Genomic DNA, 12,998 nt, shown 5'->3' with positions numbered 1-12,998 from the left:
ATAACAGCTATTTCCACCACTACTAAAATCATCCTTCCACAACCATTTCACTTTTTTTCTCATTCCGCCATTTTTTTATATATGTGATGGCATCAGAACGGCTATATCCATTTTCTATCTGAAAATCACTCACCTTCGCCAGATTGTAAGAAAAGAAATTTCACTCAACAGAAAAAAAACGCTACTCTTCGAAATCTCGCACTTCTAACCGGCTCAACGATACTTGTTTTACCGCGTCGCCAAATTGTAGTATCGGATTCAACTCGATAATAAAACACGCCCCAGACAACCAGAATGCATGCATAATTGAATTGTTTTTCTGCTATGCGGTGCCTTTGCGCACAAATTTCATCGCATAATAGTCGCGAAAACGCTTTATACTAGCAACCCTATAACCAGAGACCGGCGGAGTGAAAAACTGACGAAATGGCAACGTATGAAAATGCATGAAATCGTTTAAATTATACTGGCAGCACTTGAACTTTTTGCTTGCTTCTTATGGAAGTAAAAAGTAAACAAGTCGAAGTGGAACCACTTTTGACGGTTCGATTGGAAACAAGATGGCGTCTTCGCCGATCTCTTATTCTAGTATTTCTACTTTATACGTACAAAAGTGGAGGCGATATATATGTATTCCTTATCCGACGTTGCACGGTAGTGTATGCGATGTGCACGATTTTTAGGCGAGTTTGTTCGTTATACATTGCGGTGTAGTTTGTGACGAGGTTTGTGATAACAAACTATGTTTGACAGATAATCCGATTTCATTTGGGTTTGTTTGCAGGAATATGCGATGTCAACAAATGAAGCTTGAGTAAACTCGTAAAATAGCCTACTGTGCGGGAAAATATATAAATAAACTGATGAAATTCGCACCACAATGCGATTTTGATGAAATATGGATCGGTAAACGATATTAATCGTGCATACTTATGCGATGTGTGGTTGTCTGGGGCGTCTCACTTGCTTGCTTGTCTGTCTTCAACTGACTCATTCCCTTTATTCATTCTCGCTTACACACCTAAAGAACATTCTTAATTAGTCTGTTATATTATACCCTGTTAGATCTCAATGTGTCGAGTATATACTAGTTTACATTTAGGAGTAGATGAAATAAGGTTATTTTGACGTCTCTCACAAAAGCAATCCATAATGATTTAACGTGTTTTCCATGTTTATTCTTCTAGAAGCTCAAATAAATCAAACGTTTTGAATTTTTGACATTTGCAACTGGAATTACACGTTAATTTAGTATGGAATTCAACTAATGAAGATTCACGTGTGGAACCAGTAGTATGAGCGTGTATAATATTTTCAGTGTAGTATGAGGGTGTATAATATTTTCAGTGTATGACTTCCAATCAGAAAACTGTTGTTCTTATTTTACACTTTTATAAACTCTTTGCAATGCTAATATTCTTATATGTGTTATTCATTTGACCACATTACGGCCAAAAATTGTGGTTTTTATCGAGCTTTGAGCACTGTTGTCCTTTTGGCATCAGCTGGAGTGAGAAGGTACGCCTCGAGCGTCTGTTCACCAGGAGGTGCGGCTCATACAGCGTCTGCTACCCAGCAGCTGATCAACGAATTCTGTATTGTGTCAGCAATACTTAAGGTGGCAGCCCTACCAGCGCAATGTAGGCAACGCCTGGGTGGTGCGGATAGAATCGATTTGGTTGTCAAACTGAAGCCAAAATTTTCTATTGTGCCGGAGCCAAACATTAAAGATTGTGGTTATGTTCGTTTCTGATCTAATATTGAGAAGTATTGTTATTATTTTGGGAAAAAATAAAAATAAACTTTATTTGAGTTTTGTATTCTTTGTAACAAATATTCTCACATTATATTTCGAGTGGAAAATTAGTGGGAATGCAACTAAAAAGCACTCGTTACGAAATTTCACGAGATTCAGCAGCTGATTAGAGCTTGAATGTATGTAAACAATCGTATAGTCATGTAGAGTCTAGCGCGTTTGTGTGCCCTCATGCAGCGGGGAAAGAGAAATTCGAAGAGCGGGAAATTTTTGACAGCCAAGTATCTGCAAAATAATTTTGTTTATGGGAGTGATTTCAAAATATCCCTCTGCTAGCTTGAGCGCAGAAAAACGGCTCTATCCGCAGCACCCAGGGCAACGCGACCCCGGTAAGGTAGCTTAGGGTCTGTTCACAAATCACGTAACGAAAAAAAATTCACGGTTGTCAACTGTATCAAACGAAAGATCACAGCGAACGATGCGTTACAATTACCAGCGATTGTCGGCGGAAGGAGTACATCGGCTGACCCGAATAGAAATAAATGGTACGCCGAATGGTTAATATTATTGGCATTCCATTCCACATGTAATCATTTTAAACTGTATGATACTTGTACAATTATAATGATTGACAGAAATAAAACCACGATCATATATAATGATTTGCAGATTATACATGTTATAATTAGGATTACCTGATATCATATTATTGTATACGTATCTCACCATAAATAATTTAGCTATTCACCAACACAGAAATGAAGTTGTTTCTTTTTCAGTGTGATAGTGACAAACGCATCGACAAGAGATCCAACTGCCATTCGAGTTTTTTTTTTCGAAGTTAATGGCGGTGTGCAATGTGTTTGTGCGAAAGAAAACCTAAAATTAAACGGATTATAATGCATGTAAGTATAAACTATATTATACAAAAATTGAATAATATATCTTTATTGTTTATTTCCAGAAATTTCAACCTCATACCGGGAAACAGTACGCCATTGCGCGAGCGGATGTGGTTGAGCAGCGAAAAAACGAAGGTGAGGATAGTTTATGATGGGCTTGATAACCATATAATATAAAAATCAGCGGCGTTCTAATTATTCCATGGGCATGCTCATCAAGAAATTGGGGCATGAAAAATGCACATCCAGGACTGATTTCAAGCTGGTATTCATTGTTTTCTTTGATTTCTTACAGGAACATGCAGCACCATCGAAATCTGCGAAGAGGCACTGGTGATAATATCAACATTTCAATATGATATAAGATGGTAAATAATAATTATATAAGAAGATGGTAAATTAAATATAAATAAAACTTGTTTGATGATCATTTATTTATTATAAACTGAGAAAGAACCTTCTTAACTATCATATCCAGTATCGTAGTTCGTAGAATAATATTATACAACCTATAATACGGTTATCATATAATTAAATAATTATTACACGCTTTTCAATCTGGATTAAACACTGAATAATTATTTGGTCCGGAATTCGTTTTACGAAATCTCATACTACTAATCTTCTTTATTAAAATCGATTATACTCCGAATCATTGCAAGAAAAAGAAATGATGATAAACTAATGATATCTGGTAAAATCGCCCAATAAAAATATATGAAAAAATTGGCCTTTTTGAATGGTAACGATACTTAACGACCCATTGAGTGTATCATCTAAAATCAAATTATTTTAGACGCTATCATGAATATTATTCGTAGTATAATTATTGTTTGATACTTTTTATGATTCCATTAAAAATTCCATTACAATTCGCTGTAATCAAAAAACTATAACTAGAAAAATAGATGTATAATATCATTCTATTCGGGGAGTACCGCCAGAAGCTCGACGAACGGATAAATGCAATCAACGTTAGCGACAACATCAACGATCTATGGGAGTCGATCCATGGAGCGGTGAGCACAACAGCACGAGAAGTGATAGGCACTGCACAGAGGCGACCAAGGACGGGTTGGTTCGATGTGGAGTGTCAGAGAGTGACAGACGAGAAGAACGTTGCCGGAAGCCGGAAGATGTTGGTGTCGGGCCAATAATATAACAAAACCTGCCAAAGCCGTCATTACCCCTACTCTGATTTTTCCGGTGGCGTTATACGGCCATGAAACATGGACGTTAAAGGAGGCTGATCGGATGGCTTTTTGCAGTTGAAGAGGACCTGAGGGCACTCAATGATCAGGACGACTGGAAGCGATTGGCCCAGGATCGAGTCCAGTGGAGAAGGATTCTCCATTCGGCGTAGGTTCATCGAAGAGCTGTAGTCTATCAAGTATCAAGTAGTATCGAGCTTTGAAAATATGACTTATGGCGCTCTTTATCACAACCGTAAAGCATCTCTTAAAATCAATCGGCATTTGACGTTTGAAGCTTTTTCAGCATATTTATGAAACTTAGCAACTAGCCATGGCGATTGCCGTCATAAATCCGCTATAAGAATTAAATAAATCCAACAAGCATGGACATTGTTACGTGGAAATGAAAGAGGTTTTCAACGTTCTACCCGCGAACGTATATCTATTTGTATACGCCGACGACATTTTATTGGTCGTGGTCGTCAGAATGCCTGGAAGGACCATGATTAAGACTCAGGCTGTGGTAAGTGTGTTCAGGGACACGTCTGCAGTGACCAGCATCAGCTAGCATAAAGCTCGGATCGGTTAGAGAGTACCAGACTAAAAGTCGGGGAAGCTATCCACGACAGCCGCTTGTTTTACGGCCTTGCACTAACTTGTCCCGTCTTTTTTTTTTTTTTTCTTCCTAAACAATGGAGGGGGAATCTGCTCAACAGACATCCTGGGTTGACCAGGAAGTGCTGGGTTAGGGGCCACCTCCAATGAGGGAGGCAGGACTGCATCCCCGACCAGCTAAACCGTTTCCATTGCCGCCAAGCCCATCGTCCCTTCGGTACAACCAGAAAGTAATGCTTCAAAGGGGGGCCAGTGCATAACGCACCCTCGAGGTTAGCTGCGTGTCCTTGCAGCATCGAACATCGTGACTTGTTTTTTAGAAGAACACCATGGTATCGTGCCAGCGCATTGCCGGCTTTCCAGGTGGCCTTACCTATGTCGCCCTATGTCCTCGGAAGGTGGGCAGGGTCGACTTCGCGCCTGCTTCCCTCTGCACGACTGGTATCAAGAATGATGATGCCGCGTGCACCCCAAATTGACCTTTCTGCGATAGGGCCTATTCGCCAACACACAGAGGGACTTGCCGACGCGGTGCCTACGCCTGCCCCAGCCTTGACGAGGACCACTTTCCTTCCTCGGGTTCGGAACTCGCCTGGTTGACCGACGCCGCGAAAGAGACGATACCATGTTGTTCTTCACGCGGCCACTTGTTCGATAAAAGGATCGAGTTCGACCACAGGGCACCGGTATGATCCATGAAGCCGACTCCGAACCCTTGGACCACCTCTTATTTGCGCCTGAACTAGCCATTCCTCGAGTCCACGCGCCACCTTCTGTGTAGCTCCGAGACGATTTGGACGATAGCCGATACAACGGCGTTCCAGCCAACTTCATCTTTACACATCTCCCGGACTAGGTTGTCCGGGGTAGTGTCCAGACCACATGTGGCAAGCATGTGGTCACGGATTGTGCGAAAACGCGGGCACACGAACAACACGTGTTCCGCCGTTTCCTCTAAACCTGCGCACACCGGACACCCGGGCGAGGCCGAGTGTCCGAACCGGTACTGTCTGAAGCAACCATGGCCTGTAAGGACCTGGGTCAGGTAGAAAGTTATTTCCCCATGGCGCCTCTTGACCCACGTACCTATCTCCGGTATAAATCTATGTGTCCATCTACCCTTAGTGGAACTGTCCCACGCACGCTGCCATTTGACCATTGAGGCCAACCTGACAGTCCTGCGGATGCCTCTCGTGCCGCGCATTTCAAAGCACTCTATGTCTTCACCGATAACGATGTCAATAGGCATCATACCGGTGATGACGCAGAGTGCATCGTGCGACACGGTACGGTACGCGCTCGCAACTCTTAGGCACATGAGCCTATACGTACTTTCTAACTTCGTTCTGTAGCAGTTAATACGCAGGGCCGTGCCCCAAGCTGGCCCCATACCTCAGTATGGACAGAGCAACGCTAGCCAGAAGCTTGCGCTTGCTGGCATAAACCGCAGAGCTATTGGACATCATCCGGGACAATGCCACTATAGCTGTGGAGGCACGCTTGCAGGCGTAATTGACGTGGCTACCAAAGGTGAGCTTATCGTCGATTATTACCCCCAAGAGTTGTCCTTGTCCTGTCTACATCATTGTACTTCCATTGTTACGTATTGCTGAATTGGGTCCCAAAGCCCTACCTCGTTTATGATTGCAAACGATAGTCAGGAATACTTGACAAGTTATAAAAATTCTGGTGAAAGTCTAAATCAGTAAAATAATATTTTTTATTTAAAGACATACTAAGTAAATTTTAGGCTGTGCAACATTTCAGAACGAATGAACCATCAGCCCAAAACGTCAGGCCTATATTTTAACTATCAAAGGTTGAGTCAAGTCCTGCGGTGTTTGATATTGCGTTTGAATCATGTTATTCGTACGTCAAACAAGACCGAAAATGTCGAGGAAGTATTTTTCATCTATTTTAAATTTCAAATTTAACAATGTTCCTTTCGATTTTAGTCAGACGGAAAACTGTTCAGGATGATTAACTATCGTTCTCTGAAAAAATTGAATATCGATTCTTCATTTGGGGCCCAAAAAATCGTGTAAAATAAAGAGAATTCCCAATTATAGCCTGAATTTCTCATAAAATTTCAAGAGAATTTAAATTGGAAATTCTTTTCAAATTATCTTGAATTATAATAATTTCAGTATGGGCAGTAAAGGAATTCCACCAAAATTTAAACGAGAAATTCATCTTTATTTCCACAACATTATTTTCAGTTCTTGCAGGAAAATAATCTGAACTCCTACAAAGAATTTATGATTTTCAGAAGAATTTGTCTAAATTTGTCTCTTTCTGTCTTTCAAATACAAATCCAGTATCATTTGTATTTGAGTTAGGATGTCTCTTCGGATTTTCAATGATGTTAAACGAAAATTTTCACAGGAAATTAGTTTCATTTTCTCAGATTCCATAGAAAATTCTTACGAATGTCGACAAGAAATTGAAATTGATCTGAAGTTAAATGGATATTTCTCAGAATAGCCACCGTAAATTATTTTTATTTGTTCAGGAGAAAATTCTGAAAAAAAATCAGAGGAATTTTCAAAAAAACGCCAGGTTTTTATAAAGACTCAGTAGAAAGTTCAGGTAAACTCGTTACAGTTCCTTTTGAATTCTTCCTTGAATTCCTTTGATATTTTTTCAAGAAATATTTAGTATTTTAACTGGGAATCCTCAAGAATTTCTCCAGTAAATACATCTCTGGAATTCTTTCTGAAATTTCCCATGAAATTCCACCAGAATTCGTCCAGCAATTTCTTTAGAGATTTTAGAGATTTTTCAGAAAATTTCTCCAGAGTTTCCTTTGGAAGTACCTCAGCAGCTCCTCCATAAGTTCGTCCAGAATTTCTTCGATAGATCCTCCAAGAATTCCGTCGAAATTCGTCCAGTCGCTCCTTCGGAAATTCCTCAGTTTGTTTTCTTTCGACTTCTCCAGCAGATCTTTCGAATTGCTCTCAAAGCTCATGCAGGCATTCGTTCGAAATTCCTCTAAATCCTTTCGGAAGTTTCTCCAGGAATTCCTCTTGTTGTTGCTTCGAGAATGTTGCGAAAGATTCTCCAATAATACCTCTTGAACTATACTCTGAATTTCTCTGATATTTCCTCCGAAATTGCTGCGCAATATTCTGAACAATACCTCAGGAAGTTCCTCCAAAAGTTATCCAGAAGTTCTTCGGAAGTTTCTTCAGACATTTCTTCAGAAACCCTTTCAATAATAGCTCAGGAAAATCCTTCAGGAAGTCCTCAGGAAAATCCTCCTGGAATTCTTCAGAAGAATCCTTCAGTAATTCTTCCAGAAAATCCTCCGAACTTCTCCTGTAATTCCTCGGAGTTCCATTAGCATTTCATCCAGAAATTCTTTGAAATTTTTGAAAGTTCCTTGAGAAAATCCTTTGGATGTTCCAACAGCAATTCCTCCGGAATTTTCTTCAGGGATTCCTTTAGGAAGTTTCTGAAAATCCATCAGGAATTTATCCTGAAGTTTCTCAGTCTTCCGAATTTTTTTCAGAAAATCTTATGGAAGTTTTTTCAGGTCATTATGGAAGTCGGTATTGGCGGTATTGACGGCGAATTTTCCGAATCCTACAATATTCTTAAAATAAATTCAGAAGAATTCCACAAGGAAATTCAGTTAGAAAAATCCGTTGAGTTATATTTAAAGACTCATTAGGAAATCCAAGGAAAGTCATTTCCTTACTCTTGAATTCCAAAATTTTGAGAAAATAAACCATACATAAAGCAAGGAGATGATTGAAATTACAAATCATTGGATTTTGAAATTTTTCAACGATAATCATAATTTTGATATTGAAGACTTTTGAAGACATTTTACTCAACTGTGAAGACATTTGAAAATATCCCTGGCATCCCTGGTCCTCGCGCCGACCGTGATGCTGTAACAACGAACACGAGCAAGAAGTAGTCAGTCTTTTGACCAGATTTGTAATGAACGGTTGTGTACTGGTTCCGGTTAAATTTTGTTTATAGTTTTCGTTCGGCTTTTAGGACGAGTATACGACAGTAGGGAGGATTGACAAACGATTTACAAAATCAATCAAAATGCAAATGTTACAAATATGCGATTATGGGCATTGAATGTAATAAACAAAGATTGTGGCAACTATTCGGTCATCCACATAAATTATTATTGTGTCACTTAATGAAGTAGAAATCTAGCCACAGAAAGCGAAAATATGACGTTGGTAAATCTAATTTAGCAGTAAGAATCCTTGCAGGATTCGAGCAGAAAAAACTTCTCCACAATTTAGCAACAATACGTAATGCCCTTCTTCAATAATGCTCGCTCTGTTTTTTTTTGCTTTGTGGCCGCGTTTCATTACTAATATAATATCTCTTACTTTAGCACTGGGACTTGTTCCTGGAAGTGATGTACTTCCTAAGTAGCCTTCATTACCTGGAAATGTAAGAAAATAAGAAAATGATTACAACATGCTCCATTTCAAAATTATTAGAATGATTATTTATTACTGAGAGAAGCCAGAGCTTACAAATCTTGTCAACCTTGCAATGGGTATCCCATAAATGAAGAAAATAAAATAAGCTCCAAACGTTCCTAGAAATAAACCAAGCGATGGTAACCGGAAGGAAACCAGCAATTGCATTCTTTCGTTTCTCTCGAGCTCAAACGATTTCCCTAGGACAGCAAAAGCGCAAAATATCAACAGCGACGTCATCCGGAAGAACGAGATCAAGATTCGGGAAAATTGAATTAAATAAAATGAAATTTTGTGCGACCATTTGAAGGAATGGCGAACGATGAGAGAATCGAGCGTGGCCAGTTAAACTTTTATTGCTGTCTTTGGGAGCAGCTAGGTGACCTTCAATTTTCAAAAGCATTGCTGCCATCAATTCTGACCTGTGTTTTGTCAAAAAACTGTGCTGGCGCATATTGCCTAACAGGACTCCTTTAATCATCACATTTATTGCTGCAAATACTAATTCAGAATTATTCCGCCTGTCAAAAGCTTTTTACCGTTGCAATCCCCAATTCTGCCCTTGACTCTGCGGCTCAGCTGCAGATTTTCATCCGTTTGAATCAAACAACGGACCGGGCCAAACATCGGAAATTCACGCCAATGATTTTCCTCCATCTCGGTATAGACATTACGTCGGCAAACGAAATGGAATAGAAATTTCTTTTCAGCGGGTATCCTTTTTCCGGAAGGTTCCGTCAACAGTAATCCTGCCCGGTGCTAATAAAACAAAAACCAAAGAGGCCAAATCAGGCGTTCACCCCGCGACACGGTCGTATAACACGCAAGTACCCAGAACTATTGCACGACCTGCGGAGTTTATGAGCTGAATTGGGTGTCGATTTCCTTCCGGAAATCTGAATCGCCTTTTCGGAATGAAACGTTGCGAACCGGTGATCGTCCTCAATCGGCGCCGTTTGACCCAGTGACGACCACCGAGCCGTCGAAGGTAAGTGGACGACGACGACGACGGTGGCAGCCTCTTCTTCTGACAGCCCGACGATAACGCCACGATAACGATTACGGTGATGTGGGTGATGATTATTTCAAGCATCCTTCCCGGTACTGTCTTCCAATACTGCGGCCGAAGGAGCAATGGATGGAAATTTGGGTTCAGCCAGAGGGATAAAACAATCCATGCTTGCTTTCTCGGAAGATAAATTTGGAAAAGACGTACTGATTCGGCACGGTTCCGCGTGCACTGGAAAGATATGGACCACACACTTAAAATTTAAGTTTACCATGCCGAGAATCCAACAGCCGAGATATTGGTAATAATTTCAACGAATTTCGGTAAAATTTACACGAGATTTCGTAAACTTTATCGAGTGATCGGTAATCGTTACCGAGATCTCGGCAAAATCAACTTTGCCGAATTTCGGAAATATTGACGAAATTTCGGTAAAGAAATTACCGAATTTCAGTAAAATATTACCAAGATCTCGGCTGTTGGAATCTCGGCAAAATTTTGCAGGTCTACAAAATAATTTAAGTGTCCAGAGGAATGCTCAATTGGCACCTCCATTATTTTATGGATCGTCGTTGCGTAAGCGCTGCGGATAGGGCGCTCGTAACTGCGGATTTTTGAAGACAATTTGATTCTGAATATTAGAGAAAAACATTCATAGGCGTAACTAGAGTCTCGGTCTAGGGGGCCATGGCACCAGCTGGTGGGCTGTAATTTCAAAGGCGATTTAAAGCACTGTGCGCATGGATTGCAATAAAATTGTTTGACTAAGTGTATCGCTCATTCGTCCTAGAACCAACATAAAAAAATCATGAATAATACAATTGATTTCCAATGATGCTGTGATTGCATCAAAACGCTGTGTCTGTGTCAACTTGTCTTCTCCATGTTACTAAATGTGGATAAGTGTGTAATCTAAGATTCAAGAATCTACGAATTATCTATAAATGAAATTCGATAGGAGTATATTTCTGAAAGTTTCAAGCATTTCCATGATTACTTAATGCATAAAGATCTCGATTTTTTAAACTTGAAATTTTTAAACTTTTAGATGTGGAATAAATTCCACGAAATTTTTCTAATCAATATGTATTCATGCAATTCCAAAATGTATGCTATGTACGAAATAGTTAGTACCGATGAACACAAATTTGGAATCCTAAATTGTTTTATGAGTCATTTCCATGAGTCATAAATCAAATTCCAGAATAACATAGGGTTTTAGAATTCGGTTAGGAAGAGGCTTTATTGTGGTTTTCTGAATAGGTGAGAGATTTCTCTAAAAATCAAAGAGACTTGAGAAGCAACCAAATCGATCTGAATTGTACTGTTTCTAAATCTATTTTTTATCCTAAAAACAAATTCTAACTAAAGCAGGCACAAAAGAGTTTTCGATGATCCTTATGAAATCGCCAAAAATTAAATGGGACAAGATCTTTGAGGATTATAAAATATTTCTTTAATGCAATCTCTGTTGTGAGAGCGAAGGTTGCGTTTTGTCCTAATACTTTCAATGGAACGTTGTTGTTATTTTCTGTCATTGTAACAAAGATTCTTAAGTTTTATAATTTTATATCTTTCTGTGCCAGAATTATATAGCGAGCAAAAGCTCCTAGGAATTTGATCAACTGTTTTTGCGCATACCTTGCGATTAACTCAAGATTTTCGAAAGAATGGTCGTTCGAAATTTCATTGACCGGATTTGTGTACATGTGCTCATTTTGATGTAGTTGCTTCAGTCTTTTTGAAGCGGATGGTAGTTTAATAGAACAGAAATATTTATATCTTAATACAATTATGTTTTATGTTTCTGCGACCAGGATACTAGTCAACAAATGCAGAACAAATTTATTATTTTAAGCTAGCAACTGAATTAGAAGCGGCTTGATTTTAGCTTAAAAATCGAGAAAATGTTCCGGGGGTCCAACTTAAGTATTTCGATGCTTTGTTGAACAAATGGTCATAGATGTGATAACGCAACAAAAATATGTTTATAGAATTCATAATCAAAATTAAGAAATATGTAGGAAATATAAATGAAATAAAAGACTAAGTTGGAATTACTTTTCAAAATTTTCTGGGGGCACAAGTAGGTCTGAGGGGAGGATTTTATTTACGCCAATGAAAACATTTAGATTAAAAGTGAGTGTCAACCAAGGTTGCTGAAAATGGGATTTGAATTGAATTGAATTTGAAATGACAGTCCTAGAAAATTATACAAATTTGGTAAATAAGTCTTATAGGTCAAATTAAAGGAACTATGGGTAGCAACTGACAAAATAAATGGAATATAATTAGGAAACGAATCACTACTTTCGGTACTCTTTGTCAAAGTCCATCAGACTCATAAGTCAAATAGCAAAATATCAAACAATAAAATAAATCATGTGGTCTTCTACATCATTTAACTTACAAACACAACTTAGCGATCAAAATTACCAGAAGCAGTAAAGCTGGACAAGTCGCGAAAGGCCAGTCACACTCGTTGAGTCCGGAAGAAACCCGAACGATCGAATGAGTCGTAAGTAAAAGTATTCTTTTAGTAATCGAAGTAATACAAAAACCACAAATCTGACCCAGGAGCGAATGAAAATAACAAACGTCAGTCAAAAGCAGGCAAGTGATGCATTAGAGACATAAGAGACTCATAAACAAGAAATCACTTGAAAGTGACCGTAAGTGAGTAAAAGTGATGAAATGTGACCGAAAAACCGAAAGTAATCCAAGGGTGTTTAAATTGACCTTGAATGCATCTGCAAAGTGATCAGAATACATTTTTGAAATCTTAGTTCTGTGAACCCTCTCTAACTCGATGTTCTGTAAATCGATATTTTCTCTTACTCAAAGAAATTCAAAGTCCATTGAAATTTGCATTGCGTACCTCCGTAAGTCGATACCTCCTTTACTCGATATTCACCAAATCGAAGTAATTTCGAAGCATTTCCACCTCGCTAACTCGATGTTGTCAGAATTGGCTGAATGCCGTTTGGTCGAATGTCGTTTGGCCGAAAAGTAAAAAAAGCCTATATTGTGAGTGATGGTAGTAGGAATTACATGAAATGTGCAGCG

At 39.0% G+C, this 12,998-nt stretch overlaps 1 long non-coding RNA gene across 1 annotated transcript; it reads left to right on the top strand.

The window, feature by feature from the left end:
- Window positions 1–2,504: 2,504 nt before the first annotated feature.
- LOC134203910 (uncharacterized) lies at window positions 2,505–3,085 on the top strand. The gene is made up of 3 exons (XR_009977733.1): window positions 2,505–2,661; window positions 2,721–2,793; window positions 2,954–3,085. It is a non-coding gene; the product is annotated as an uncharacterized LOC134203910 (long non-coding RNA).
- The last annotated feature ends 9,913 nt before the right edge of the window (window positions 3,086–12,998 follow it).

The sequence above is a fragment of the Armigeres subalbatus genome, unplaced genomic scaffold (genome assembly GCF_024139115.2).
Source record: "Armigeres subalbatus isolate Guangzhou_Male unplaced genomic scaffold, GZ_Asu_2 Contig292, whole genome shotgun sequence".
NCBI lineage: Eukaryota > Metazoa > Arthropoda > Insecta > Diptera > Culicidae > Armigeres > Armigeres subalbatus.
This window is presented reverse-complemented; position numbering and strand designations above follow the sequence as displayed.